Below are 7,552 nucleotides of genomic sequence, written 5' to 3'. Positions count from 1 at the left end.
TGTAAATAGAATAATTATATAATTTTCAATCTAATTCAATCGAAGTAACATCTATTTTTTATAAATGATCGATTAAATCAATCAAAATCCCAATATAATTAACAACCACTTTAAATATTTCAATAACATTTATTTGCATATGATAAACGACTCATTCTTATGAATTGAGGCAAGTACCCAAAAAAAAAGAAAAACCTTCAAAAAATTTATCAAAAATTTTTGTATTTATTTTGAGGTCCTTTGAAAAACCTTGATCTGTGATTATACTGCTTTAAATTAGCTGTATCATTAAACTAATAATTTAATAAATCATTTGAATATATTAAATATTCATGTTTTAATTATTATCTCTTATTTAAATAATACTGTAATTAAAAAGTGTCCAAAAGGTGTATACATGTCTAATTTGCAGTGTTATATAAAGATTGAAAATAAGATAAAATTAAAAAGTGATTAGAACTTCTTTCCCTTTGGGCATTCATCAATATCGTAAACAAAAACAGCTCTTCTCATTTAATCACTTAATAATTACCACATTCAAGTTTTTTATCAGTTTTTTTTTTTTTGCTTATGTATTTTTAAATATTGTACCCTTGAAGATTATTTCTAAAATTTATTTATATTTCATTAGAACAAAATATCAGGCCAGTAGTGTCAGTCGTTTTTCTTGTAGATTAAGCTCGTTAACCTAAAAAGAACTATATATTTATGATAATATGGAAGTTTCGAAATAATTAACTTCAAATTTCTCTTATTGAAGTATATATACTTTATCCTTTAAGAGCCGAGCGCTTTAGATTAATTATAATTAATATGACTGGCTTGTAATATGTACGCGATACCTTTTTTACACTTTCCTCAAATTCTTTTCACATGATCATACATTAAAAATATTAAATGAAATGTTAGTTTAATTCCGTTTTTTTCAAGAACGGGCACATAAATTTCGAAATAGACGTAAAATATATGTTGTCAGAAACTAATCACATAAACAACTACCATTTTTTTCTGACAAAAATATTCTTTCTTGTATCCAATTTAACATTAATTTAATTTTCATCAACATTTTCCAAGGATACTCCTCAGATTATTGAATCAAGTTATACACATACATCGGCTTCCTATTTTAATATAAGTAATTCATTAAGGTAAGTCTTTACAAAAGCATATTAAAATGTTAATTCTAAAAATTTTTGAGCTCAGAAGTTTGTCTTTTACTTTCTTCGGCCATATGGTTCACCGATGATTTTCTTAGTTAAATAGAATGTCATATTTCCCTTATTATTTCAGATTTTCAAAGTACGCTTCCTTACTTTTACAAACTGTTTCATTCATTTGTATTTTATGAAAAGTATTTAACACTTTTAAATACTTTTCTCTCTCTTTCTAAATAAGTAATAACACAAATTTATATAGGTCATTTGCGAAAGGTAGGTATTTTTATCTCTCAAATGAGTTCTAATTCACAATAGCACCGTGTGATTATGAAAATGACGCAAGAAAAAGGAAAAATTAAAAATTTGTAATTTTCTCATGATTTAAAAATTTTAAAAAAATTTGCTGATGCTGTTTAACATTAGGGTACTTTTTAAGACCCACTAGATCGCAACTAGATTATATGACAATTAGAGACGAAAGATAAGAGGCATAAATGAATATTTTAAGTCAGGATACTTTTAAGTCTCGCTAGATTGTGTGACAAATAAAGATTATGTACCACAGATAGAGGCATTGAAAAATTACTCAATAATTACTCAATACATATCCTTTATATTTTGTGTATCTTTATACAACTCTAATTCAAATGAAATGTTTTTATCAGCTACCCTAACAAATCAATTAAATATTTAACCGAATATTTAAAAATTCTTCAAATACTTCCTGGATTAATGGTCGGTAAAAATATTTTAAAATTTTTGTTAATATTATAATTAATATCTGAATACATAAGTAAATACCTATTTGTATAAATATCATGACAATACAATCATATGAAGAATTGAAAGAGAAAGTTTTATATTATTATGACAATATTATCTTAAATGACTAACCAAAAACATTAAATTCATTTGAATTTTTATTGGTTGATCATCTTCAACCAATAGGCATATTTACACATTTTCGGAATCGATTTTATTTAATAGATAAACCCGTAAGTAATACGAAAAAATATTTTTATTAAAAAAAAGTGTCGACAAAACACTTAAAGCCGTTTTATTTGAATATTACAACATAGTTCGTTACACAGAACATATGATCTTTAAAAATTATTGTTTATATGTCAAAATTATGAACTTTGAAAAATAAAATTAAACAAAAGTAAAAATGACATTCAAAATTATATGGATTATACTACAATTGAGAAAGTATCAAAAAAGAATGAAACGTGGATATTAAAGAACGAGAGATGTCGTGGGACACTCGGTAGGAACAATATTTCTTTCGTACCTTGGCTATGAAATTGTACATTATAAATGTAGCGCTTACTTTTTTCATTTACAATATATTATTCTAAAAATTTAAGGTATTCATTTTAAAAGTCAAATACTTTTTTACGTTTGATTTAAAAAATTAAATTTTATAACTACTTTTTATTGTACTGTATTCGGTTGACTACTGAATGGGTTGAGTTCACAATGTATACATCATGCTCTTTTATTTGATACAAATTTGGGTATTTTTGAAAATAATCGATCGTTCATGTCTACTTTCACCCCTACCTCCATATCCCCTTTCGTCGGGGTTGCACTTTTGTAATGTACACGTGATGCTCTTTTCTTTGATACTCCACTAGGGTAAGTATATTTGAAAATATTTGATTGTTCATCTCTTCCCCATCTTTCCACTCCCAGAAGGTTAAAACCAATCCTTGAAGCAGATTGGAGATTGTGTCAAAATTTGAGCTTAATCGATGCCGAACTTTTTGAAGCACACCTTTCAACCCCTATTTCCATCATTTACAGCTCTTTTTCGCATTTAATAAGCTTATGTGCTTTCTCATCTAGATCTATCTATCTAGACTAGACAGACAAACAGAATTATTTTCGCATATATAATATTAGTAAGGATTTTTAAGGATATCTTGTAGGAAGACTTTGTTTAAAATCTCAAGAAAATTATCATTGTAGGAATAATGGTGGTAAATCATCATTGTGGTATGGTAATGTGGGAAATAGTGTTCTTATTGTTATGAATGGTTTTGAAACAGATATAAATGTAAGTTTTGTCCAATTTACAGCAGTCTCCCATAAGTCAAATCCATCACGAAATCAAATATATCATCTAAAATATTTATTCTATTCGAAAAGATTGATACGTATGTTTTCTCCCATTTCTAATCATTAAATTTAAATATTAAAAATTTTATTTTATAATGATATGATCATAAAATTGGGCGTTTTTATAAATTTATAATTAGGATTGTAAATGAATAAAACATTTCTTTTAAAATTTTTTTTCCAAAATAGTGTTTAGGTGTTCAGTTATGTAATTCAAAATTTTGACAATCATTCAATTTTGAATGTGTCATTAGCATAACGTTTTACTTTCTATTAAAAAATACAAATCAAATCATTATCGTTAAGAAATCAAAGAATGATTGACATTGAAATTGAAATCAAGTTATAAAATATTAAACCCGATGCTCATATGCAAGTAAAAACGATAAAAAAGTCTGAAATAATAGGTACTCCTTTAGTTATCTCTATTTAGCTGGACTCCTTTTTAGCTGGATTCTTATTTTCACATCATTCAATTGTTAGAGGAAAGTGGTATATAATGATTCTTCAGGGTAAAATGATCTCTCGGTGTTTGAGTAAACCATTAAATCCTAGTATATTTATCGATATATATGGTCTCCGCGCGATCAAATTAATAAATACTTATGGTGATGTATAAGCTAATTTGTGTTTCGTAGCAAAAATATTAATTTTACTGCTTACGATTTATGGGAAGACAAATTTCAACGTAAAATTTCTTTTTTTGTGTTAGTTTTTGTCGTCTGGCTGTTTTTACTCTTGGCTTTTGTTGACTTTTAATAATATTATAACACATTTTGACAGTATAATAAATTTTAGGGTAAGTTTTTATGACGAAATTCAAATATGTCGTTACGGGTAAAATGATCCCCTGTATATAGGTTAAAATGATCCCTATTTTGTGTGTAAAATTGTAATAGATAACATGATCCCCCATCATGTAACGGGTCTTGAATGTGTTGATTTAGATGAATTTACCAGTGATTTTTGTTTTCATTTAGTTTTGAAAATCTTTATACTTCGAAATAGACATGAATTAAAATTACTGGACTAATAAAGATATTCGATTTTGCCTCCTTTTTTGTATTATATCAATTATAGTTTGAAATTGCTAATCGCAATTACTCTTATATTGTATTTAACTCGTTGCTAATTTGGTGACGGTCTGTCCACACGATGGCACATGATTAGCTAATTCATACTGATGATGACTACATGATAGTCGAAATACTTATCTATATAATACAAAAATTGATCTAGTAAATTGGGAATCGACTATTTAATAATCTTGTAGGCAACTTCACTAACAATAGATTATGAATCTTATTTAACTTTAACATGAAAGCTTACAACCGAAAAAAGTAATAAAATTGACAGAAATGTATACACTTCCAGGAAAAGAACTGTCTACGAACGATAGAGATTACGAGTTTGTTCCCCGTCATGATTTGCAAATTTCTACCGAGATTTAGACAAAACATTTAAACAAAGATATTTGTTTATGTGTATAAGTTTATGTCTATATTTTGTTTTAGTAGGTACACTAAGAAAAAAGTATTTTTCCGATGAAAATTCCTAAGTATTACTGAGCGAGTTTCGTTGCGAGCGAAATACGCATTAGTTTGAGAAAAATACCGACAAGGTATCTATCTACTTCTGAGCAGTATAGGTATTTTTTTGGCAAAATACCATATATTGTTAGTAAAGCAATACAAGTTTTCTGTTAGAAAAAGAAATATTGTCAGTTGGAAAAATATGACAATTATTTCAGTATATTATAAAAATATTTAATTTAACTGAGTTTTTAGGGATATCGTTTTTATCGTATGCCTATGAACAACATAGTATTGATTTTAACATTCAATTATCAAACAATAGTATAAAGACTTCAATGCCCGACAATATAACAAACCCAAGAGACTTGAACGCATGAGTATGAAACAAGCAATAAAGACATTTTCAAAAAAAATCACATTATTGTTTAGGGCGGAGTGTTATACTAGCCATCAAAATTTACATTCACATATTTATTCGATTATGCAGAAATCGAATGCAAATACATTTATAGATAGAATTTTACATTGAATTTCTACTGAACCTTTAAAAAAAATGCTTCCAACAATTATTTCAGAGAATAATTTCTCTTATTTTAAGTATCTCAGTTGTTTAAGGCGTTACCACTTCAGTTCGCGGTATGCATAGGGTAACGGTTTCGATTCCCACTGTCACAACAAAAATTAATTTAATTAATAGTTGCGATGGGCTGATATACTGCCTAATATAGAAAAGGTCATAAAACACATGTATGGAATCGCAATGGGCTCTATAGCCAAAGCGTGTCCTTCGTGGACAGCCTTCGTGGATAACCTAACCTAGCCTAAGTGATATAATTTATAATTCTCTGGAATAGATGCCCTACTTTGAATCCAATAATTATTATTTAAATAATTTTTCTGATAATGTAACTTATACTATACAAGATAATTATTTTTAAATTAGCTAAGGACTTATGGACCACATTGTATATATTTTATGCCCTAAATGTACCTACCTAATATTAAATACAATTTTAGCCTTATAACTGTTATTAAAAATAATACAATAATTCATATTAAATTTTAATAATAATAGAAATAAAACAATAATAAACTGTTTTATGTACAGAAAACAATTAAAGAAATACTAACGGAAACATTCAAATCAATAACTGCAAACGTTTTAAATTTTTCTATGAAATTATCAAGTGTGTAATCACCTATCTTTAAAGAATACGAATTCTATCTTTTAGAATGACGTAAAGCTATGCAAGGTTTAATAATATAGTCGGTTGGGCAAGTTCATATCACTTTGGAGCTTGTGGGTCATTGTATAGCGCTAATTTTTATATACTCATGAATTATTTTCTAATTTTTTTAGTTTTAGTATCTGGTATAAAAGATTGTCGTGTCCGGTTAAAGTCCAAAGTTTTTATACCATGTACCATTTGATATATATCAAATCAGTTAGTCTACTTTCGTTTGTCTGTTCGTCTGTCTGTCGGTCTGTCGATCAGCGGACACGATAACTCAAAAATGAAAAATGAAATATAGCTGTAATTTTTATAGCGTCAGGACAAATAAAAGTGAGGTTGAGTCCGTAAATGAGTAACATAGGTCAATTGAGTCTTGGGTCCGTAGAACCCATCTTGCAAACCATTAGAGATAGAACAAAAGTTTAAATATAAAATATGTTACTTATAAAAAGATAATCAACTTTTTTTTGAAACATTTTTCATAAACATCACTCTTTACCCGTGAGAGCGCAAATCACATAGTATGTATTATATGGGAATATCAGTTATGTGTTTGTGAGATGTATGATCTGACTACCTTTCTTTACTTATATGACGTAAAAAAACAAATGATGGCATATTCATCACTGTCTGTATATGGTTTTTCATTAATTAATTAAGTCAATTGTTTTTTCTAAAGAACCAGAGGCTTAAAATATGGGCAAAATGTTTTTGGTTCAAATAAATATAGGAAGGCGTAAACCTCAATTAGCTGATCGGGGAACTCTTCTTGTATCAAAACTGTCTTGAAACATCTCTAACAAATTCTCATAGAAAACGGTTGCATTTAAAATGAGGCTTTTTAGTCCAACACCTAGGTAGTTAGTGAACACCGTCTGGTTTGGCTTCCGCGCGGCACTTCTTGCTATAATTATCTTTGCGATCCAAGGTCCATATCGACTAAACATTTTCTTCTGACTATCCCGTTGGGGTGATCAGTCGTCCAATCATTCAGTAAAATAATAAATGTATTGTTAGTGTGCTCTAGCAGTTTCATAACTACTTCTTTAATTTTCTTTGGCAGTAATGGGTGGACTATGAGACACTCAGAGCTATAATATCATTTAATATTTTCTTTTTTGAACTGATTGGTCGAGTTGCACTCTTAACCTCACCAGTAATGAAATAAATAAATTTATACAATATGCTAATCGACACCTTCACATGAATGGACATCCCTCTTCAAACTAAGAAAAACAGATTTTAATCAAAACATAATAATCAAAGAATCATGTGCTTCAAAACCATTTTCATCGTTAGTCCGCAGAACTTCTATTTTGATTCGTTTTTCATATGCAATTCTATTAAATGACACACAATCTTCTAAGATTTATAGTGCAGCTGGAATCAAATTCTAATATTTTATTTTATTTTGGCTACGGAATACTAATAAATAATAATAATCTTACTGTTTTAAGCAAAAATTTGTGTAAAATTTAACATGATCGTGTCTCTCAATCAAGTA

Source organism: Chrysoperla carnea, chromosome 2 (genome assembly GCF_905475395.1).
Source record: "Chrysoperla carnea chromosome 2, inChrCarn1.1, whole genome shotgun sequence".
Classification (NCBI taxonomy): domain Eukaryota; kingdom Metazoa; phylum Arthropoda; class Insecta; order Neuroptera; family Chrysopidae; genus Chrysoperla; species Chrysoperla carnea.
The sequence above is the reverse complement of the archived record's forward strand: the minus strand, read 5'-3'. Positions refer to the sequence as shown.